The 24,942-nt window shown below is 42.4% G+C and overlaps 1 long non-coding RNA gene and 1 pseudogene across 1 annotated transcript; one reads left to right on the plus strand and one right to left on the minus strand.

Annotated features, from left to right (window-relative positions):
• Positions 1-2,452: 2,452 nt before the first annotated feature.
• On the minus strand, positions 2,453-2,860 carry LOC141992868 (histone H2A.J-like; annotated as a pseudogene).
• An 8,207-nt stretch (positions 2,861-11,067) lies between these two features.
• Positions 11,068-12,309, plus strand: LOC141992869 (uncharacterized). The gene is made up of 4 exons (XR_012640677.1): positions 11,068-11,121; positions 11,230-11,287; positions 11,845-11,949; positions 12,083-12,309. It is a non-coding gene; the product is annotated as an uncharacterized LOC141992869 (long non-coding RNA).
• The last annotated feature ends 12,633 nt before the right edge of the window (positions 12,310-24,942 follow it).

Here is a 24,942-nt window from a genome sequence, read left to right on the forward strand (position 1 = left end):
CCTCCTACCCATCCTTCAACTTCCCACTTCCCATTTCATGAAAATTAGACTTTGACAAAAGCCTTGTAAGCCATGTCCCATACCTCTCACCTTTACCTACTAAAACTAGGATCAAAAAGAAGAGACTTGCTTTCCCTGACTGTGGTCTAACTTTCCCCATAGTTCTGTAGCCTGATTAGGTTCACACTAGTCATATTTATTTATTCATAGAATCATAGAAGATTAGGGTTGGAAGAGACCTCAGGAGGTCATCTAGTCCAACCCCCTGCTCAAAGCAGGACCAATCCCAACTAAATCATCCCAGCCAGGGCTTTGTCAAGCCAGACCTTATTATTACCACAGAGCTTTCCTTCAGGTGGCTACATGCATGATTGTGTTGCTTACAGGATTGATTGGTCACCCAACAAATAAATTTAAATGCTTTACTTCACATCCAAATAAGTTCATTCATCACTACTTTATCATGAAAGTTGAACTTACAAATGTAGAATTAGGTACAAAAAAAGGTGCATTCAAAAATAAAACAAATGTAAAATTTTAGAGCCTGCAAGTCCACTCAGTCCTATTTCTTGTTCAGCCAAACGCTCAGTCAAACAAGTTTGTTTACATTTGCAGGAGATAATGCTGCCCGCTTCTTCTTCACAATGTCTCCTGAAAGTGAGAACAGGCCATTCACATGGCACTATTGTAGCTGGTGTCACAAGATATTTAAGTGCCAGATGTGCTAAAGATTCATATGTCTCTTCATGCTTCAACCACCATTCCAGGGGACATGTGTCCATGCTCATGACCAGTTCTGCTCAATAATGATCCAAAGCAGTGCGGACTGACACATGGTCATTTTCACTATCTGAGTCAGATGCCACCAGCAGAAGGTTGATTTTCTTTTTTGGTGGTTCGGGTTCTGCAGTTTCCGCATTGAAGTGTTGCTTTTTTAAGACTTCTGAAAGTATGCTCCACATCTTGTCCCTCTCAGATTTTGGAAGGCACTTCAGATTCCTAAACCTTGGGTCGAGTGCTGTAGCTATCTTTAGAAATCTCATATTGAATTTTATGAAATCTGCAGTGAAAGTGTTCTTAAAATGAACAACGTGTGCTGGGTCATCATCTGAGACTACTACCACATGAAATATATGGCAGAATGTGGGTAAAACAGCAGGGTACATACAATTCTCCCTCAAGGAGTTCAGTAACAAATTTAATTAACACATTTTTTTTTAATGAGCGACATCAGCATGGAACATGTCCTCTGGAATGGTGGCTGAAGTTTGAAGGCCATATGAATTTTTAGCATATCTGGCATGTAAATAGCTTGCTATGCCAGCTACAAAAATGCCATGCAAATGCCTGTTCTCACTTTCTGGTCACACTAAGTAAGAAGAGGGCAGCATTATCTCCTGTAAATGTAAACAAACTCGTTTGTCTTAGCGATTGGCTGAACAAGAAGTAGGACTGAGTGGACTTGTAGGCTCTGAAGTTTTATATTGCATTCAAAAATAAAACATTTATAGAACAAAAAAAAATCTACATTTGTGAGTAAAAGGAGTAAGCTGCAAGATCAACAATATGATATAGTGCCGCAAGAGAAACTCTTGTGATGTCAGAGGTTGGCAGAAGAAAAGAAGAAATAAAGAGGAGAAAGCCGCTGACATTATACTGGGTATTTAATTTAGCTATCAGCCTCATTGCAAACCTCAGAGTTTGCAACAATATATAGACTCCACTTAAACCATTGTTTTTATTTTTTGCCTAGAACTTTTTCTATATTATTTGATGTTGGCCACTCAGCTGCTATAACAGCAGCATGTAATACTTTGTACTTACATAGCATCTTTCATATGAGCATCTCAAGTGCCTTAAAAGAGGAGTGCTGAAAATAGGTAGGCATATTTTCAGAGGACCAAACTGAGGCAGAGTGCATTTAAGTGACTTTCTCAAGGTAACTCACAGAGAAGCCTGGGTTGCCTGACTCCCATTCCCTTACAACAAGAATGAGACCATTCTGCCTCCATGAGAGGAAAATATGTGACCAAGGGCCTCAGTGAGGACTAATTTATTTTGTTCCCCACCGAACTTGGGTGGATTCAAATGGGCACAAAGGTTCCATTAATTGCTGTGGTATGGTTTCGCTTTTGTGATTCCTCTAGGTTTCTCTCTCATCAGGAATCATAAAAATGAATGTGTAATTTAGAATCTCTGGTACAGTACATGAGATAATGCCAGAGGTAGCTTTTGTATTTTAACTTGTCTCTCTGTTTCATGAGCAAAGATCAGTTATCTAACCACTGGGCCCAAGAACTGAGACAAGTTTTATGAAACAGATCCCTTAAAAATTAGACCGGCAGCTATTCTGAACATCTACAGAACCTATTTAGTCAACACAAAGGTAAACAGAATGCTCAAGCTGTCCTAGCTTTTTCGAGTAAAGATTCCCATTTCTTCTTGGCAGGTTTTACTTGCTCTTGGCCTTGTGACTCTCAATTTTCTTGGACAGCAGCAAGGCCTGGATGTTGGCCAAGACATGCCCTTGAACAATCGTAATTTTCCCCAGTAGCTTGTTGAGCTCCTCATCATTATGGATGGCGAGCTACAGGTGACAGGGGATTAGCCTGGTTTTCTTATTATCCTGAGCAATGTAGCCAGCCAGCTCCAGAATTTCAGTGGTCAGATACTCTAGCATCGCAGCCATATAGACCATGGCTTCAGCCCCTACTTGCTCAGCATAATTCTCTTTCCAAAGTAGCCAGTGCATACAGCCCCTGGGGAACTGCAGCCCAGCCCACTAAGAGCAAGATTTAGCCTTGGACCTCACTTTACCTCCCTGCTTTCCTCAACCTGACATTGTAAGTAGTGCTTGAACATCGCTCGCTATGAAGAAACAGAAAAGCTGTCCTACTGACGGGTATTCAGTAAATACATCTAGCTGAAAATGAGAGAAACAATTTAAGCATTTTCACCTGTTCTTTTGAACCATCATCTAGGAAAAAAGTTCTCAAAGCATGATTTTCTCCTTTCAATATACAAAGGGATGCTATTGGTTAGGGAGCTAATCAAAAGCTATTCTGAGAGCATAGTTACATAGCATCCATTATTCTGAGAATAATAAAAATACTATCCGTGTAAAGGGATAGTTTTCTGATAGGAAGATGCTACGTTGTAAAAAGTATTCTGTTTGTTATATTTTGATTAAAAGGACCTTTGTGGGAGGTGTTTATCACTGGTTAGAAAAATCTATATGCTGCTTTCTGTTGTGTAGAAGTGCTGAACAGTGGGTCAAATTCCATCAACTTCAAACTCGGCATCTTGGTATCTCACCTTCTATAGACACACAGAGAATTTTCAAAAGTGCCTAAGCCCCATTTTCAAAAGTGACTAACCTCAGTGAAAGTCAATGGAATTTGGGCTCCTAATGAACTGACACACTCTTGAAAATACTTTTGGATCTGATCATAGGATTGGCTGCCTGTATCTTAAGCATGCGTGTTACTTAGCAACTCTGCAGTTTTTTTGTTATATAGTTATAATAAAATAAAATTAAAATATAAACATAATGGGCTAGGTTTTCACCTGGTGTAAGTCAGCATAGATCCATGGAAGCCACTGGTTCTACACCAGTTTATACTGGCTGAGGATCTGGAGCAAGTTACTGGATTACCTTTACTGATTCTCCTTGGCCCTTTCCTGTTGTCCCTCATATCTGTATGTGTCTGATCTGTATGTATCATATCATTCTTTTAAGATAGGCTATTTGAAGCAGAAAGTTATTTATTTTCTTTTTTTACAGCACTGTCAATTCAAGTTAGTATTTAGTTCCAACCCCTTTCTTCCAGAGGCAATATTTTAGGGAATTATATAAATAAAAATTTTGGTGAATTGCTTTGTTTTGGATTACTCACCGGGTAATGAATAAATAGAGGATCTCCTGCAGACACCTACTTGCAGAGAACCCTCTCTTTAGTATATTGCTATTTGTAATAATATGCTGTGATTACATTGAAAAAGTGACCTCCATAAATTGCCTTTTTTATTTGAGTCTCATTTTGGTAGGAGAATCAATCACTTTGATCACACTTTTGTACTGCTTCACTCCTAGAAGTACAGTAGGAGATTTCTGATGAATGTGTTTGAAGCATGTGGAAACACACTTTAAGTCTCTGCTTTTTAGATGATCACAGTTTGACAGTTTTGTCTATGTTCAAAGGTAGTGTAAGAATTGGATATATTGTTAGCCAGCCACTAAATCTATGAAAAGCCCTGTTGGAAAGGGAAGGGGGAAAAAATCATCGTTTTGAATTTGGTTGGAATGGAGCTCAATAACCCTCTGGACTGTTTTTAGGAAAGCTATAATAAAGCTGATTAAACAGCAACATCATACACAGTTTAAATCTGCCTAGAGATAATGAAGGTCAACACAGGATTCCCACATAAAAAGGACAGATTAGACATTTTGAACATAAATCCAGTTGATAATGAAATCTGTATATTGAAACCTTTTCTGTGTTGTATAATACTAACACATGACATTTTGCTGTCCATATAACCTTTAGCTTTACTGTCAATATTATTCCATTACATGGATTACAGAAAAGGAGTTAAGCACTATCAGAATGGAAGGCATGTTTTAATAACAATGCAATTATTAATCCTTTATGATGCAGGACTATAATAGGTTTTTAATGCATTGAATTAAACACTATCTGCTCCAATAACCCAGTCACTAAAATTATTATCTGTAATTAAGGATGGAGCAAAGTTCAAATTCAAGTATGTAAACTGTGCCTTATAATAAATGTCTAGCTGCAAGGATGCACGAATAGTACTGGCCACATATGTCATAGTTTGCTTAACATCAAAGCTAGATTTGATCTTTGTTTTCTTTAGATGAAAGTAAGCTGAGCTTTTAGACAACAATCATAGTTGCCAAATAGATCAAACAAGCAAAAGCAGCATATTAGTGGTTGCATAAGAATATCCCTTGCAAACAGTGATTTCCAGTACCCATATGTGACTGTCCCACTTGCAAAAATAACTTGCAAAAACATTTCCAAATATTGGACTTGATTCTGGTGTCCATACTCAAGCAAAATCTCATCTGACTACAGGACTAGGGCTTATGCTGTTTTACTTTATCTTCAGAGACAAACTTGAAAAGCAGTTTTTTTCCCTAGAAGGGGTCTTAACACCTCTGAAACAGGAGGCACAATTATACATGTTCAAACGTTTGCACTTACAGCCTGTGCACTGGGCAGCACTGTATGGGAGGAGGTGAGCAGCCCTCAGTGGTGAAAGAACAGGTTAAGGACTGTTTAGAAAAGCTGGACATGCAAAAGTCCATGGGCTGGATGCAATGCATCTGGAGGTGATGAGGGAGTTGGCTGATGTAATTGCAGAGCCATTGGCCATTATCTTTGAAAACTCGTGACAATCGGGGGAGGTCCCAGACGATTGGAAAAAGGCAAATATAGTGCCCATCTTTAAGAAAGGAAAGAAGGAGAATTTAGGGAAGTATAGACCGGTCAGCCTCACCTCAGTCCCTGGCAAAATCATGGAGCAGGTCCTCAAGGAATCCATTTTGATGCACTTGGAGGAGAGGAAGGTGATCAGGAACAGTCAACAGCTGCTGATTTACCAAGAGCAAGTCATGCCTGACCCACCTGATTGCCGTCTATGGTGAGATAACTGGCTCTGTGGATATGGGGAAAGCAGTAGACCTGATATATCTTGACTTTAGCAAAGCTTTTGATACGGTCTCCCACAATATTCTTGCTAGCAAGTTAAAAAAGTATGGATTGGATGAATGGACTATAAGGTGGGTAGAAAGCTGGGTAGTGGTCAACGGCTTGATGTCTAGTTGGCAGCTGATATCAAGTGGAGTGCCCCAGGCATCGGTCCTGGGGCTGGTTTTGTTCAACATTTTCATTAATGAACTGGATGATGGGATGGATTGTACCCTCAGCAAGTTCACAGATGACACTAAGATGTGGGGAGAGGTAGATATGCTTGAGCGTAGGGATAGGGTTCAGAGTGACCTACACAAATTGGAGGATTGCGCCAAAAGAAATCTGATAAGGTTCAACAAAGACAAGTGCAGGGTCCTGCACTTTGGCCAGAAGAATCCCATGCACTGCTACAGGCTGGGGACTGACTGACTAAGCAGCAGTTCTACAGAAAAGGACCTGGGGATTACAGTGGATGAGAAGCTGAATATGAGGCAACAGTGTGCCCTTGTTGCCAAGAAGGCTAACTGCATATTGGGCTGCATTAGTAGAAGCATTGCCAGCCGATCAAGGGAAGTGATTATTTCCCTCTATTCGGCATTGGTGAGGCCACATCTGGAGTATTGTGTCCAGTTTTGGGCCTCCCCACTACAGAAGGGATGTGGACAAATTGGAGAGCGTCCCATGGAGGGCAACGAAAATGATCAGGGGGCTGGGGCACATGACTTACGAGGAGAGGCTGAGGGAACTGGAATTATTTAGTCTGCAGAAGAGAAGAGTGAGGGGGGATTTGATAGCAGCCTTCAACTACCCGAAGCGGGGTTCCAAAGTAGATGGAGCTAGGCTGTTCTCAGTGGTACCAGATGACAGAACAAGAAGCAATGATTTCAAGCTGCAGTGGGTGAAGTTTAGGTTGGATATTAGGAAAAACTGTTTCACTAGCAGGGCAGTGAAGCATTGGGATGGGTTACCTAGGGAGGTGGTGGAATCTCCATCCTTAGAGATTTTTAAGGCCCGGCTTGACAAAGCCCTGTCTGGGATGATTTAGTTGGGGTTGGCCCTGCTTTGAGCAGGGGCTCAGACTAGATGACCTCCTGAGGTCTCTTCCAACCCTAATCTTCTATGATTCTTTCATCTGTATGATAGTCTGAGCTGATTAGGTGGTTAGGCAGGTTGTACTCAACCTGTGGATCCAAATTTGAGATTTTGAAAAAATGTGGGCATGAAAACACACAGGAGCAAAATTACCCTTTGCCGTTTTAGATGCCATTTTAGAAGACTTGATTCTCTTTTCTGCAGCATCCTGAATTAAAACATATTATTTTGTATTACCGCATTAATATGTGCAAGAGGGCTAAATTACAATGGCTGTAGAAACCGGAACTTACTTTTGTTCTGTCTAAAGCTGAACTTTGCCATGGAACTAACATAGCTCTGTGCATTCAATAAGATCTCAGTAGTGTGTAAAGAATTATTTGAAATAATGTTAATATCAAACAGCCAGATTCTGCTCTGACTTACATCCTGTACAACCTCAATGAGGTAAGGGTAATATTTACCCCTGTGTTTACTGCACAAGTTAATAAAAGCAAAAAGATATCTTTCTTCATTAAATTTTGCCATTGTGTTTCAATACTGTGGTCTTTTATTAAATATTTGCCAATCAGCATTCAGAGTAACATACCCCAAATGGCCAATTCCTACCACTGATTTGATTTGCATTGTATATCCTGACAGTCTGTTGATATCTATGGGAGTTACGTGTACAAACCAATGGAGGGACGTAGTAGTGAGGGTGTAGGTTAACTTTTCATACAAGAGGTAAAACTAACTTTATACTGGAATCTACTATTACTATGATCAGTGCTTCCATTGCTTACATTCATATCCTGGTTGGAACATGGGGCTTGCAAACAGTGCTTAAACAAACATGGCTATTTAGAACTGAGGCCTCAATCCTGCCATTTGATCCACACACGTGTAGGGGTCTCCTGTGCAGATCTGGGCCTAAGATAATAAGATGTGTCTGTTCTGCATTCTGATATACCACTAATGACAGCTGTGGGAAAGGCTTCTCTTAGGTGAAAGGCTGCTTTCCTCCCTAAAGGGGAAGCAAGCAGGCTAACGGACTGTTTGGGGAAGGACTGGCACGCAGAGGCCAACATAACGAGGTAACGTTCCAGAGATGGGCGTTTGTGTGTTACAAACTTGTTTCTTTCCGTTTGGCTGAAAATTACTCCTGGAGTCTACCCCGAGGCTCACCTTGTAAATGCTGAAGAATTAAAAACTCCAGTGAAGAATAAAAACTCTCCATGGTGGGCCTGAGTAGTATAAGGGCCCTACCATCAATCAAACCCTGACCCCGCCCCTTGACCCCTTAGCCCCGCCCCCTTGACCCCTAAGCCCCGCCCCTTGACCTCTTAGCCCCACCCACCGGAAGTCCCGCCCCATGGGTTATTACTTTCGGGGTCAAGGCTGCCACATGACCGGAAGCAAGGTGTGTCATGTGACACCCACCCCACCCCTTGACCCCTTTAACCCCACCCCTTGACCTCTGGCCCCACCCCCACCCCACCGGAAGTCCTGCCCCATGGGGTATTACTTCCAGGGTCAAGGCTGCCACGTGACCGGAAGCAAGGTATGTCATGTGAACCCTCTAACAACTCCTCCCACTGCCCTCTACCAATCAGGATGGGTTTCGCCCCGTAGGACTTCCCCCCCAAGAGGAGCTTTGACCAATCAGGGCGAGTTCCGGAGCGGGGTGTCCTCTCCGGAAGTGGGTCTTGTGACCCCTCTAACAACTCCTCCCCCCCCCCACCCTCTACCAATCAGGATGGGTTTTGCCCCGTAGGACCTCCCAGAGAGGAGCTTTGACCAATCAGGGCGAGTTCCGGGGTGGGGGTGTCCTCTCTGGAAGTGGGTCTTGTGACCCCTCTAACAACTCCTCCTCCCACCCCGCTACCAATCAGGAGGGGTTTTGTTCCGATAGGACCAAGAGGAGATTTGACCAATTAGGATTAGTTCCGGGGGCGGGGTGACCCGTCCGGAAATGATTCGTGTGACCCCTCTAACAACTCCTCCCGCCAACCTCTACCAATCAGGCCGGCCCGAGAGCAGATTTGACCAAAATAGGGCAGGTTCTGGGATGGGGTGAACCACCCAGACGAGGGGCGTATGACCCCTCTGCCAATCAGAGCGCAGCACCATCACCCCATAAGGCCCAGCGTCGGGCAGAAGAGGCTGTCTTTTACCAAGAGCGCGTGTTTTAGAAATCGTGGAAACATGGACTCCTTCACCACCCCCGTGAGAACTTCGGACTTTGTTTTAGCCCCGAGGGCCTTCGACAAACCGCGGAGAAAGCGCTACATCAGCGACAGTTCCGAGGAGGAGGAGGGGGCAAATGAGGGGAGCCCTTTGGCCCAGCCATTGATGGATACCCTGGACCCTGAAACCCAGCCGCTTGTGGGGCCCCACGATGAGCGTGATGGCCTCTTGTTGGCCACCCCCCGGGAGGAGGAAGGTGATCGCAGCTCGGGGAAGTCACTAGTGGACAAGATGAACGCTCAGGTAAATGAATGCTTAAGAAGTGACGGTCGGGATGGGGTTGTAACGGGGCTAGGAACCAGGGATTGTGTAAATCAAAAACCGAGCAGTGGGGTGCTTACGCTGTTTCTTTTTTGAAAAAAATCTCTCAACAGCTCAATGATGCCTTTCTAGAGGACCCGGAGACTCTGGACAGCGTTGCACCAAGCAGCGAAGATGAACCGGGCCGACCTTGTTTTTTCTCAATGCCAATACAAAATATTGAAGAGGACTCCGAGGATGACGGCTATGAGGAGTTTAGGAGGAGGCTTGGCATGGAACTGACTGAGCCAGTGCCACGTCGTGAGCGTAACAAAGTCATGCGGACTATTGTACGCGTTGCTGTTTATTCTGTTCTTAATCACTGTCTTAGGGAAAAGCTTTTTGAAGATTGTGAGGGCTGTGTCATAGATGCACCAGGCCAGCAGCACCATGACTGTGTGACTTGGACTTCAGTGGATATAAACTGCAAGCTCCGGGGCCTGTGTGCTGAGCTGTGTTTGGAAAGCTTATTAAACACTGTGATTGCCATAGGTTATGCTATGCAATGTCTATGCCTAACCCAAGAACATTTAGCACAAGGGGTGACCTTGATAAATGCTGTGCAATTCAGTGGAGACCCTGACCATGTTTTAAAGAAAATGACCAAACCGGAAGATGCCTGCTTAGAGCGTTATATTGACCGTCTGGTCCGCACAAAAAGTTACAGAACCCTGCTTAAGAAAAAGGCTATTTGTAAGAAATCTAAAAGGATTAAGTTAGAAAATGGTGAGGTGCCAAACATGCAATATAAAACTTGGTAGCTGTAAATTTTAAAAAAAAATCTATTGAAAAGGGCTTTGTGACTATTTGTATTTCTGTTAAAAGGTCTCTGGCCCTTAAGGGAGCTTAAAGTCTTTTTTTCTTTCTTTCTTTTTTTAATGGAGCATCTTGGTTTGTTTTGAAGGAGCTGTATGTCTTTTAAATAAAAAAAATTGTTTGTGAGAACCTAGCTCTTGTGTCTTTTGTGTAAGAGAGACCCATTTACAGCAAAAAAAAAAAAAGCTGAAATGTATGTTGTGGGAGGGGGAAAAATACCCTAAAAATGTGTTTACAATAAAACAAACGGGGATGGTTCAGACATGTGGTTGAGTACAATAGAGTTGACTTATTCTGTTGAACTGAACGGGTTTAACCACCCCCCCCCCCTCACTGAATAGCCAGGGTGACTGTGATTACTCACCCTTGTTGCCATAGGGTTAATTTTGATGGGGGTGCACCCATAGTAAGGGAGGTGGGTGGGTGAGGATGGTGAGTTCTGATTAATATGAAATGAAATAAAACCTCAGGAGTTTGCAGCTGCTATTGGGCAGTTTAAATATAACCCCTGGAGTTGGTGGAACGCTATAGGCCAGTCTAAATATGGCCCAGGAGTTGGTTGAAGGCCACGGGGCACTTTTTCTAGAAATCACCCCCCGTCCCACCAAACTTTAAGCATGAAAGAACATGTTTTTAAAAACAAAAACAAGCCCCAAGACATTCATTGATATCTGCAAAGGGCCCCTCACTTGAAATGGTTACTGTAAGAAGGCCCTACAGGGTGGGGGGAACAAAAAGTATTTGAACTTAAAAAAGAAAAGCAGCCCAATTGTGCAGAAAAACTTATTCCCCACCCCCGATCACAAAAGGGAATGCTAGGGAGGGGTGATCCAATCAACCTGCTAACTATTTTGAAACAAAAGAGTTAGGATGGTGTAAAAAAAAAAAACAAAACCTCAGGTAGCTTGGAGACTGTCTCTTTCAACAGAAACTCTCTTGAATTGCTGCTGGGCTGCAAGTGGAGGTATGTTCCCTGGTTTTATTTTTTAACTCTGAAAATATATATATATTATATAATGCCATTTTTTGGCCATGCTATCTTAGTAAATAATGGTGCATATCTGTATTGCAGTGTGATCTGTTTAGCATGGAGCCAGTAACTTTAAGTTGCAGTTCATCACCAGGCCAAGGTAAAAACCATTTTTAACTGTAGTTGTGCTTAATAACTTCAGGTATTACATAGGTTGAATAGGGATTTGGGAGCTAATACTAACTAACATTTTGGCTTGTTTTTCTTACCCCAAAGACCCCAAGCACACATGGCTGGGGCAGGGCGGGGGCCAGAACAACCAGGGATCTTTTTAAAAGCATGTGGGTTTATTGAAAAGTATTTTGTTGCAAACAGTGTTTTAAACTCTGTGTGTGTGTGTGTGTGTGTGTAAAACATAGGCGGTTTTTAAAAAGTATATGTCTACAAACTGATGGTGATGGTGTGTTTCCAATTAACAGGGTTTTTACTTTGCAAAATGAGATGTATTTAAAAAAAAAATATTTGTGGGGGTTGTTTTCAAAGTGGTAGAAATAAACTCAAAACCTGTGATTGTTGTACAGCCTGAAATGGATTATTTTGTTTTAAAGCTATGACTTTTTTAAATAGAAAAAACACTCTAATGGATATTATTTTATTTTATTTTAAAGTTTACTAGACAGTTTCATGTGTTTTATTAGAATGTTGTTTGCTTTACAGCACGGTCAAAACTTGAGCGGGTAAAAATGCTCAAAAGAAAAAGGAAAGAGACAATTGAAAAGAAAAATTCACAAGTATCAGTGACAGATGGATGGATGAAGCCGGGTAAATATATTTTGCTTATTAGTCTGGTTAATTTATGAGGTTTTGTATTTTAAGTACATACATAGGTGTGGGTGAGAAAGCTGGCAAAGTTACATTTTTGTAAAATGCTTTTTTTTCCCCCTCCTGCCCCAAGCAGGCATATGCAGCCCTTCTGACAAGGCTGTAGTGGGAGCTACAAGGACCCCTCCCCGAGAACCACCAAAGAACCAGGAATCTGCTTTGAGACCTTTATCAACGCAAAACAGCACAAGAGTGCAGATGAAGCATCAGCCCAGTCCAAACCTCATTTACGTCAAACCCAAGGACAAAACAAAACACTCTGGTAAAAAACATCCATGCAAAGACAACTCCAGTTCCTCAGCGGCCACCGCCACGCCAAGCCCTGAGAAAACTGTGAGCGAAAACGCTCACATTCACAAACCCGGAACAGGCGCTCTAGGGATTGTGAATAAAAAATCAAGGATTGAAAACACCTGCGATGCCAAGGTATTGCAACCATGCAAACACAACTCCAGTTCCTCAGTGGCCACCGCCGCACCAAGCCCTGAGAAAACTGTGAGCGAAAACGTCCACATTCACAAACCCGGAGTAGGCACTCTAGGGGCTCTGAATGTGTGCAGAAACACACACATTCACAAACCCAGAGCAGGCACTCTAGGGGTTGTGAATAAAAAACTAAGGACTGACAAAGATCCCCCATATTCTAGTATTTGGGAAGAGTTTGATGCTTCATTCAGAAAACTGGTGGACGCTGTATCTTCGGGGAGTCTAAAACTACGGCATTCTAAAAAGATTTGGAAAAAATACGACGCTTTGTTCAGAAAACTGATGAACGCTGAATCCTCAGGGGGCCTAAAAGAAAGGGGGGCTGGAAAGGGTGGCTCTGATCAGGCATGACTAGGTGTGGAAAGGGGTACCCTCAAGGGTGCACATCAGCTCGTGTGTAAACAAAAGGGCGGACGGCGCTTGGGGGATAAACAGATGGCTGCCAAAAAATTCCAGGCCAGGGTAGCTGTAAAAATTTTAAAAAGGGCTAAAGAGGTAATGAGGGAAAAAAAACAAAAAGAGATGCCCCCTACCAGAGGCTCTCAAACTGGCATGTCTGAAAATGGGGAGGCGAAATCAGACTCTGGTTTAGAAAATTCCCCAGAGTGCTCTCTAGACGGAGGCCCATCGACTCCCAATGCCCCTCACGGAGGCGTCTCAGAGTCTGACTCTCAATTAGTATCGGATGTAGAAGATGCCACTGATGGTTCCGTAGAGGAACCCCCAAGTAACCCTGAAAATGCAGAGGTGTATATGGAGAGAGTGAGAAGTTGGCAACGTGAATTACCTAGATTTGGGGGGTCGGTGTATTGTGAGGAGTTTCGTTTTGTCCGTCTTGAGCAAATAAATTCAGCTCAACAGGCTGTTGAAGCCATACACAGAGGGATACAGCTAGTTCTTGATGATGTTAATGGTAGGGTAGGCCCTGATGATTACGTACAGTTACGTTTAGAGAGCCGTCGTTTAACTAACCCTTTGTTTTCAGTCAGAAGAACTAGGGATGAGCTGTCCGCTGAGGATTTCTTGAACCAGACCTCAAAGCTGCTTCAGAGCAATAGAGAATTGCATTTCGATGGGACGTTGCGCCTTGTTGTGACAGTTGTAAAAAATAGGGGTGGGGGCGCTCGAAGAGTTTTAAATTCTATCCTTAGTAGTCAGATTATTCATAAAAAGAGACAATGTTTAGTAGACCTGACTTACACCGGTACCAATCTATGTTTTGCGGGAGGGCTCTTGGCTGTCATGGCCGGTCATAAACCTACAGATGCAGAATTGTTAGCAGAGGCGAGAAAGTTGCACAAGAAACTGGGGTGGTCAGATCAAAAAAAGGTTATGCTCACTGATGTAGCAAAGTTTGAACAGCATTTAGGAGTTAACATACAGGTGGTGCTGTATGCGGTGAAAGGTGGCTGGGGTTTTTTTAAAACGGGGGGCCCCGTGTACCCTAAGACTTATTTCATCCTGTTGCACAATGAACATTACTATGGGGTTCTGGATGTGAAAAAGTTGTTCGGAGCAAAAAATTACTGTGAGTTTTGCCACACGGTGTACAGTCACGACCATTCTTGCAGGTATCGTTGCCGTCTCTGCTTGAGCGCAACATGCTCTGACAACATGGGTGTGCAGCTGAGGTGTCCTAGCTGTAAACTGTATTGTCGGTCCAAAGAGTGCTTAGACAGACATGTCAACTGTGCGTCAAAAAACCAAGTTGAATGCCTGTCTAAAACTTTGTGCGGTAAGTGTCAGGCGTACGTAGACAAGCAGCACAGGTGTAAAGGGAGGCGCTGTAAGCAGTGTCAGGGTTTGATCGTTGGAGATGTAGACATTCACCTCTGTTTTATGGACAGCCTTAGAAAGCCCGAATCATCAGAAAAGTATATTTTTTATGATTTTGAATGCATGCAGGAGACTGGGTTGCACACTCCCAATTATATTTTTGCAATGTCCCTAAAGCCGGAAAAATCCTGGGAATTTAAGGGTGACGAATGTCTTTCTATGTTTGTTAAGACCTTTATTGGCAAAGAGTTCCGGGACTACACGTTCCTAGCACACAATTCCAAAGGTTATGATGCGTATTTCTGCGTTAGACAGTTACTGAAGGAAAAGATGTGCATAGAACTGATCACTCAGGGCAGTAAACTAATGTGTGTGGAAGTTAAGGCCCTTGGCATTCGTTTTATAGACTCTTTAAACTTCTTGCCCATGAAGCTTAGCAAGCTCCCACAGGCGATGGGGTTTGAAGGTTGCAAAGGGTATTTTCCACATTTTTTTAACACTTTAGAAAATCAAAATTATGTGGGGCCTATGCCCGGTGTGGAGCACTACGGTGTAGAAAGCATGATGCCCAGGGAAAAAGCAGAGTTTCTCGACTGGTATCAAGACCACAGCTCTGAGACTTTTGACCTGCAGAAAGAGCTTGCGTATTACTGCCAGCAGGATGTAAAAATTTTGAGACAGGCTTGTATCCTATACAGAAAAGAAATTATGAATATGACGGAGAAGGTCGATCTAGTAGAGAGAGAACCTGGTAAATTCACTGAGATAAAACTGTGTATAGATCCGTTCCAGTACATAACGCTGGCATCCGTCTGCATGGCTATGTACAGGTTTATGTTTTTGGAGCCTAACACGGTAGCTCTTCTCCCTCCAGACAACTATCACAGACAGAAAAAGAGATATTCGACCCCATCTATCCAGTGGCTGTTGTATATTTCTCAAAAAGAACATATACAAATACGGCACGCTTTACAGGGTGGGGAACTACAGGTAGGCCCCTACTTTTTAGACGGTTATGCCAATATTGACGGGGTACACACAGCCTTTGAGTTTAATGGGTGTTTTTTTCACGGCTGTGTCGTCTGTCATTGTGAAAAAGCACAAAACCCTATGATGGGTACAACTTTTGGGTTTCTTTATTACAAGACGCAGCTCAAGACCGACTATCTAAAACGGCTTGGTTTTGTAGCGAGGACTCTGGGAGCACGAGTGGGTGGTGATGAAAGAAACAGACAGGGAGCTTGCGAGCTTTTTAACCCGAGCCCAGTTACCCCAGCCTCTCATGCCTAGGGATGCTCTTTTTGGGGGGAGGACGAACGCCATCCGTCTATATTATAAACCTAAGCCCGGGGAAGAAATCCACTATTATGATTTTACCAGCTTGTACCCTTTTGTAAACAAAACGAAAGACTACCCTATCGGGCACCCCGATATAGTTTATGACAAATTTGGACCCCTTGCAAATTATTTTGGAATTGCAAAAGTTAAAGTGTACCCCCCACGAGGCCTCTTTTTCCCATTGTTACCTGTCAGAGTGGGCGGCAAGCTTATGTTCCCGCTATGCCGAACCTGCGCAGAAACCGTGCAGCGGGAGACGTGCACCCACACTGACGAGGAGAGGGCCATCCTGGGGACTTGGTGCACTGTGGAATTGAACGCAGCCATAGCGAAGGGGTACGTGGTGGCTAAAATCTATGAAATCTGGCATTTTAATGAAAAATCTGATAAACTCTTTTCGGAGTACATAAAATTACACCTCCGCCAGAAACAAGAGGCTTCAGGGTATCCCAGCTGGTGCACAGACGAAGACAAACAAAATAAGTATGTTAACGATTTCTACCAGAAAGAAGGCGTGCTTTTACGCCGACACGAGATCAGGCTAAACCCCGCTAAACGCCAAATTGCTAAACTGTTTTTAAATTCTCTGTGGGGTAAATTCGGCCAAAGAACCAACCTACCCAATACCAGCATCGTGAGAGACCCCGACGAACTCTTTCAGTACCTATTTTCCCCCAACTACGAGGTTTCATCCTGTGAGTTTATCGACGATGAAACAGCGTGCGTATCTTGGAAGCACGCAAAAGACCGTTATTCTGTCTCTGGCAATACCAATGTTTTCATAGCCTTTTTCACCACCGCTTATGCCCGCTTAGAACTATACAACCTCCTAGACGGATTGCAAGAGCGGTGCCTGTACCACGACACTGACTCTGTGATATTTGTGAAAAGGGAGGGGGCCTGGAATCCCCCTCTGGGGGATTATTTAGGGGACCTCACGAGCGAGATCCCACCAGATCAACACATCACCGAGTTTGTGTCGGCAGGCCCAAAAACATACGGGTACAAACTGTCGGGAGGAAAGGCTTGTATGAAGGTCAAAGGTATTACTCTGAACGTAGCAAACTGTGAAAAGATCAACTTTGACAGCTTGAAAGATCTAGTCCTGGACTATTGCACGGGTCTGCGAGAGAACCCCTCAAAAAAGATAGAGGTGCAGCAACCCTCTATTGTAAGAAACAAAAATCAGTGGCAAATAGAGACAAAAACCCTTAAAAAAAACACAGAAAGTCGTTTACAACAAGAGGGTCCTAGGAGAAGGGTTTAAAACCCTGCCCTACGGTTTTTGAAAAATGGATACGAGGTGGAGACACCCCTTTTCTGCAATTCTCGCAGGGCCTAGCAACTGCGGGAAAAGTTACTTTATAAAAAATGTGTTGGATAATGCCAAACAAACATTGTCTGTTACGCCTGAGAATATTGTGTGGTGTTACAGTTGTTGGCAACCCTTGTATAAAGAACTGCTCTGTAAATACCCCTTTATCAATTTTGTGGAGGGTCTGCCTGATGCTTTTGACGATGACCGTTTGTTTCCTACCAATAAAGTGAACATGATTATCATAGACGATCTGATGAACTCCGCTTGTGAAAGCGATGAAATCGAGAAAGCCTTTACCAAGTACGTGCATCACAGGAACCTGAGCATTATGTATATAGTTCAGAAAGTATTTTGCCAGGGAAAAAAGAGTCGCACTATTAACCTAAACACAAAATACATGGTTCTGTTCAAAAACCCCAGGGACAGATTACAAATTGCTACACTTGCTCGGCAAATGTACCCCGGCAAAGCTCAGTTCTTTCTAGAAGCTTTTGAGGATGCTACCAAAAGGCCTTATGGCTACCTGGTGGTGGATTTAAATGCTTCCACACCAGAAGCTTATAGGCTAAGAACTGGTCTTTTCCCTCCAGACTGGCCGGCAGTTTATACTTTAAAAAGAACAACAGCCCTGTATAAAAAGAGATGAATTATTGGCAGGTCCCTTTTTAGCAGCCGGGGTTGCTGACTGAAAACATGTCTAGCTGCGTGAAAAGAAACCTGGGCCTTTTAAAATTACTTAGCAAATCGTCCCCACAGCAAAGGAGGGCTATACTGTGCTCGGCCTCTGACGATCTAGTAGCAGCCATCTCAGAAATAGCGCTCAACACCTTAAAAGGAAACGTACCTTTAACACCGAAGCAAGTGCGTGTGCTGAAAAAGAAACACACGCTTATAAAAACTTTGTGTAATAAAAGGGTTTCACTTAAAAGAAAGAAGCGTCTGGTGAAGCAGTCTAGGGGGTTTATAGGACCCCTGTTAAGTTTTGCTATCCCTCTGATAACGGGGCTTTTAACTAATCGATAATGGAGTATGCAGAAAAAATGTACCTGGTGCCCAGCCGGCAGTTGGAGCAATTAAGTGCTCCCCCTCCGGCAGAGGAAAATATCAGAACGACTGCAACTCGCTTACTGGATGCTGAAATGAAATCTGTTCTTCAAAGAACTGACTTAGGTGAATATGAAAAGGCTAAACTTTACAGCACCGTGCTTCAAAGGTACCTAACGTACGTGAAGCAGAGCGATGTGGACAAAGGAAAACTAAGTCTGTTTCTACCAGAACAGGAACAGAGTGTGACTGCCAAACCCTCCGAAACACCAAAGACCTCAGACTCTGTTGCTCAGGAGGTGTTGGATAACGTGAATAAGCGTTATAAGAAAAATGCATCAGTATTGCTAAATAAGCTGGGCCAAGATAAAAACATTTCTTCATGGACCGATAAAGGGTCTTTTGTGTACAAAGGCTCTGTGGTTAATGGTTCTAACATGCTCGACTTAGTCAGGGCCGTCACCCAGACGCGCTCTGTTCCTAGCAGACATGTACCTAAAGGATGGGATGTGTTTATGAATGCCATGGCGGAACTGAACATGCCATCTTCCATCATGGGCAACGCGACCAACAGAGATCTTTTGGAACGCCTCAAGGCCTCAATCGCCGACACCGGTGTGGACCAAGAAACAGTGACCCCTTTTTTGCCATCTAAAAAACGAAAATTGGCTAAAAGAGCCGAATGGCTCAGTTTGTGATCTTTTTCACGTTCTATTTTTTTTTTTAAAACTGGTAATGTTTTGCTTTAAATAAAACATTTCTGAATTGGGTCATTGTGTTTTGTTTTTTTTTTAAAAAAACCACGCCAAACATCGATTGTCTTTAAACTCCCCACCTGGGGTGCTTTATTGGGTAACATGACTATGAAAATCGTTGCAAGATACGCATGTCTGGGCTTGTTGAAACATGCTTTGAGCAAGGCTAGGCATGGCCAAGTATTTAAATTTATTTTTTACAAAATTCATCACCATCCGGTCGTTTTGCACTAAGTCATTAGAATACAATTTTAAAATCCGGTCAAAAGATAAACCCTTGCTACGATGGTGTAAGAAAAACACGCAGTGATAGCCGCAGGCAACGGAGCTGGGGTCTTGTAATTGTCTGTTGTGAAACACAATGTCTGTGGCATTTTTGTTTAAAAATTTCATAATGCTTTTAGGAAAGAACACACTGTTCGGGGGATGCCCGTATGAGTCAAAAAACTCTCCAAGGTTACGCTCCACCAGATACACGGCAAGCCAGTGTTCACCCGGTCGGCTGTGTGGATGTGTGTTGACCACCAAACCTAGGGGTCTCTGAGACAGCTTGCCGCCAGGGAGCCAATTGCAGGGAAACACGTCTAAGAAATTCTTTTTCGTGTAAGGGTCTGTTGATAAGACACGTGAGAGCTGCACGGTGTCCATGTTCACATGTAGTCAAACAGAACATTTCTCCTCTGATTTATCTCTATTACGTTGTCAAAAACCCCATACACGATCATATTGACGGTAATGGTTAAAGCCTTCCCAAAACGAATTTCTGCTCTCAGGTTCCCGGTTTTAATCAGGGAATAGTGATCGGCGCATTCCTGGTCGGGGGACAGGTCAAAGGCAAACATGGTGTAACCCTGTGCAAACTCCTCACGGTCGATTAACAGAGAACGATCTTACTTCCGGTGGGTGGGGCTAAGAGGTCAAGGGGCGGGGCTTAAGGGTCAAGGGGGCGGGGCTTAGGGGTCAAGGGGGCGGGGTCAGGGTTTGATTGATGATAGGGCCCTTATACTACTGGCCTGATTTACTCCAGGTCTCCACCGCCAAAGGGGGAAACACTGTGTCTGGTGAGGTGAAGAAGGTGCCTTGCCACACCACTTAATATTTTATATAAGGTAGAGCTCTTTGCTATGTGTGATTTGGAGTCTGGACCAGAGTTGTAGATCCTATTTTCTTTTTCAATTTACTGAGTGATACTGGGAAACTTTTCTATCTTGAGGATTTACATTTAGACCTCTAAATCTATATTCAGACACCAAAATAAGGATCCTGATTTTTTTCCCATCTCTGCTGAAAGCTAACAGTTCCAATGGACATCACGTTGGACACCCAGGTTTGAAATGTCGTGGTCATCCCCTCTGTACCTCCATTTCACGCTTTGTAAATTGGATACACATAATACTTGGTACTTTTATTGAGGTGTTAGAAAGATTAGTTTCAGAGTAGCAGCCGTGTTAGTCTGTATCCGCAAAAAGAAAAGGAGTACGAGTGGCACCTTAGAGACTAACCAATTTATTTGAGCATCCTATGAAGTGAGCTGTAGCTCGCAAAAGCTTATGCTCAAATAAATTGGTTAGTCTCTAAGGTGCCACTCGTACTCCTTTTCTTTTTTAGAAAGATTACTTATTTATAAAGTGCTTAGTGATCCATCTACAAAAAGGGACTGCACACGTACAAAAGACTCATAATAATACAAATAATCCTGTTGTTTTATATCTCAGGTTTGTAAAACTAGACCTTTCCTGCTTCTGAGATTTTATTACAAAAGAATTCTGATCATGATGTAGTGATTCAAATGTGTGAAATTAATTTTCAAACTCAACTGGCAGCTGGGTTTAAAAATCTACAAAAACAGACACCATGGCTACAGAAAGTTGACAGTAATTTTCTAGCCTAGTGTACCAATACATTGGCTTCTAAAGGTTTATTGTCAATCAGTTGATTTCAGAAAGTTTTCTTTTTCTGCTTTATAGCGCTGTGTTGGAATTTGAAAGATTAGTACAATCAGACATGCTAGAATTCAGTAAATAGTAAATCTATCATAAACTGGAATGATAGTGAAACAAACATCATCCAGTTACAAAGAGGAAAAGGTAGAATGTCTCGGAAGGCAAACAAGGACTACTTCTTTGAACCTGTTATTACAATGCAGAAAGAATCCTTACCTGTCAACAAATTGGTTGTACTAATTTATTTTATGTTGCTGGGAGGGATTTGTTATGTAAAATAAATCAAGGAAAAACAAATGCACTAATCTTCAGTTTTGCAAGTTACTGTGCTAACATGTGGCAGGGTAGGTAGCAGCACTTGCCTTTCTGACCCCACAGTAGTCATGAAATGTAGTTGCCTGAAATGTGTATGAATTCTTTCCAGTGTCCAGATGGTGTAGCTAGCTTTTAAACAGAAGGAACAAAATGCTGTAGCTTGTACTCCATAAAGACAGCTTTATTCACTATAACCTTTGACTCCCAGTTTGACTAAGTTTCTCACCGTGAAGAGCTTTTATTATGGTCCTTTGTTAAAATACTTGTGCCCTGATTAAAAAAAAATAGTCATGTTTCACTAATCCATCCAAACAGCTTTTTTTCTTTTTCAAAGATCTTTTAAAATTTTTTTCAGAAACCATGGCTTTCCTTTGGATTATGAATATTTCATGTATACAGCACAGATCATTAAGCAATCATTTGGTTTAAAAACAAACATGTAAGGCTTGATCTATTTGACTTTTGGTTAACTTGTTCCTCTGTCTCAGGACAACAGGAAAGAGTCTTTTCCTAACTACTCCTCTCCCATAGATAAAACACTGAGAAGAGGAATGTTAGGAAATTCAGTCAGGAAGTTCTATGAGTTTCTACCTTACTGAATTCCTTTTCCATGCTTTCTTCGGGGGCACGTTGGCAGGGCAGACAAAGTGTGGGGCATTATAGAGACCAAAGATATACAGGAAAATCTGGAACCATTCCTAAGCAGAATAGAAGCGGTTCAGAGACAGATGATGAACATGGTGAGAAGCATAGAACGGTTTCCATATGAAGAGAGACTGAAAAGACTGGGATGCCTTACTTCTGTGAGGAGACAAACAAGAAAGGATCCAATAAAGGCATAAAAATAATGATGTAGAGATAGTAAATTCGGTTTTCCTATTTATTCTTGCTCTTAATAGGAGAACAAAAGGATTTTGGAAACATTTTAAAATTATGCATAATTAACCTTAGAAACTCATTACTATGAGATATCATTTAGGCCCAGAGCTTAGCAGAATTAAAAAAAAAACAACCCTGATTAGACATTTATGGATAATGAGGTCATCTATAGATCCAGTCAGATCCACTAACTGATACAGGTAGGAAGTAACCTCTCCTAATAAGAGGCTATTTCATAATTGTCCACAAAAGGTTTCTTGCACTTTCCATTGAAGGGTCACTGGAGACAAAATGTTGGCCTATAACGACTATTGATTTGTGCTGGTGGCTATTCCTGTACTCTAAGGATTCCAAGATATCCCTGCAGAGAAGCAGTTTCTCTGAGAGCATCTAGTCTAGTTAGTTAGGAGCTAGAAGAAAAAGATATAGGGGGGACACACAATACTCCTTTCTACCTTACAGTTTGCTCAGGATCCCTTCCTTCCATGCTAGGTGTTCCTGCTGATTTGGAGCTATATGTTACTAGAATTTTTACTTTGCAGCTAGCTGCGCTCCAAATGCGTGGACAATAATCCTGCTCCAGAGTCAATTGAAGTCAATAGAAAGACTTCTTTGGGCTTTGCTGGGCTTTAGATTCAGCCCTAAATGCACAATTTACAAGCTTTACTGATGATACTTATTTTTCAAAGGCTTATACCTGTAACTAAGTCAAATCAAAACAAATTTCCTCTAGAAAAATGAAAGGTACTGCTTCTCAGTGCAGGCTACTGCCATAACAAAGTTCAACTTTCGATTAGTTGCTTTTTTCAGCTATAGGGCTGTTCAAGAAAAATCACAAGTGGAATTTTATAATGGGAAATGCGTATCCCCCCTCCCCCACAAAACTGTCAGTTGATTTTATTTTATGTTTTGGTCAAACTATTAAAAATCATCTGTGGACAGAAACTAACTTTGGAACATTTCATCCTGATTTAAACCTCAACATTGATTAAAAAAAAATGAACAAGGAAAATAGTTCTGTAACCTAAACTAACGTTACTGCTGCCATACCCACTATAATTAAACAGAGACCTTTATAAAAAGCACAGTTTACAATTAGAATGAAAATATAGGAACATAAATGGATGAGAACTCATAAAATGACTTGGGGTTTAGAGTAAGTGGCTTTATGAAAATAAAAGACATGAACTGTAATTAAGGCAAACGTTGCTAATTGTTATAGCCTCATTTGTTAGAAAGAAAGCATTAAAGAGCATGTAGTATAGATAGTAGGGTTGGGCAAATAAATGATATAATTATGCACACACTTGAATTTAGGGGTTTGAAACAAGGACTGGACTCAAACATTGTGAGTGTTGTGCTCTATTTATGGCAGGGGGTAAACAGAATTAAAATAAATAGTAATAATCTCTCAAACTCTACCCACAAACCCACCTTCATCCACTGCACAAGACAAATTAAGATGTCAAGATAAGATTCCACGCACTATAGATCTTCAGATCAACTTCCTTTCTCTGTGTTGATCAGCAGTGAAATAGTTAAGGTTACCATTTAAATATCATCATCAGTCTTGAGAGTTAGCAGCCCCTTGAAATGACTCCACACTCTGCAGAGTCAGGCAGACAACACTTTAATGGTTATACTTAGGCCTGAATCCACAAAAGGGACTTAGGCAGTGTGAAGCTCAGGTCACAGTGCTAAACTTTTAGGTACCTAGAAAATCACAGGACCACTGATGCAATTCGGTGCTGAGGCTCCCTGTACAACGAATAGGGAGAAATAGATGCCTTAGAATGCAGTCCACAAAACCAGTGCCCTAGGCAGGGGGCTGCCTAAGCTAGCCAGTGGGCTATGCTGATAAGACGGGTGTGTGCTAAACCCTGCCTGTCTTACTGAGCTAGGCACCTAAGTCTGGGCTGGAGGGAGGTGCTTACCTCTGCTGGTGATCCACAAACCAAGGGAGGATAGATGCTTCTCCATCTAACACACATGCAGGGGTCGATCTGGTATATGTGCTTAGTGACTATCTAACTCCACACAAAACACTGGTGGGGAGGAGGACAGTGACACCCCTTATAACCTTTAGCCCAGTGGTTAGAGCACTTACCTGGGATGTGGGAGACACCCAGTTTAAGTCCCCCTGATTCTGATGAGAACAGATTTGAGAAGGGATCTGCTATGACTCAGATGAGTGTCCTAACCAGTAGACTATAGAAAATTCTGATGTGGGGCTCCCTCAGTCTCTCCTATTGAGATTATTCTACTTTAATTAACTATTAAGTAAGCCAGAAAGCCTGAGAATGACTTTACAGCCCAGGAGCTAGGGCACTCATATGAGAGACCCTCTTCAAATCCCTTCTCCTGAGACAGAGAGGGAACTTGAAGTGGTTGCCTCCTGTATGCTGGCCAAGTGCTCTAAACCATGGACTAAAGCTTATAAGGGAATGCCTTCCCCAGGCTGTTTTGTGTGGAGTTATGCATCCTCTAAGCATGCCTACTGGATTGGGGCCTATCCGTGCATTAGGCTGTGGGTTGCTTTGGGATTTAGGTGGGAAATAGGCTTCTGAATGCTTATAGTGAGGCAGTGGTACACATGCCCAGATGCTGAAACACAGGTAGCTGAGGAACTCTTGCAAAAGCATAGGTGCCAAATGAGTTTAGGATCCTACAGGGTTAGGTGGCACCTATTTAGTTCCATGAGTTTCATGATCACAGTAGTGCCTAAAAACAGGACTTAGGTGCCTAAGTACCTTTGTGGATCTAGGTCTTAGGTCACATTTTTAAAGTTTTCTTTTTAATTTTAGGTACCAGACACTTCACTTTTTAAAAGTGAAAGATGGCAGTCTCCAGAAAAATACCAATTTGCCAAAATGCTGTGAACTGTCTAACTCTGGTTTAGGGCTAAAAAGACCCAACCCATTCTAGGCTGATGGGGATTTTTTTTTGTGTGGCAGCACCTACATTTAGCAGCAGTGCTCCCTTCTTCCTTGCCAGCCATCAGCATTTAAAAATCACGAGTTGGGAACTCCCAAAAATCATGAGGGTTTTTTGTTTGTTAGTTTTTATTTATTCATTTTTA

The sequence above is a fragment of the Natator depressus genome, chromosome 8 (genome assembly GCF_965152275.1).
Source record: "Natator depressus isolate rNatDep1 chromosome 8, rNatDep2.hap1, whole genome shotgun sequence".
Classification (NCBI taxonomy): Eukaryota; Metazoa; Chordata; order Testudines; family Cheloniidae; genus Natator; species Natator depressus.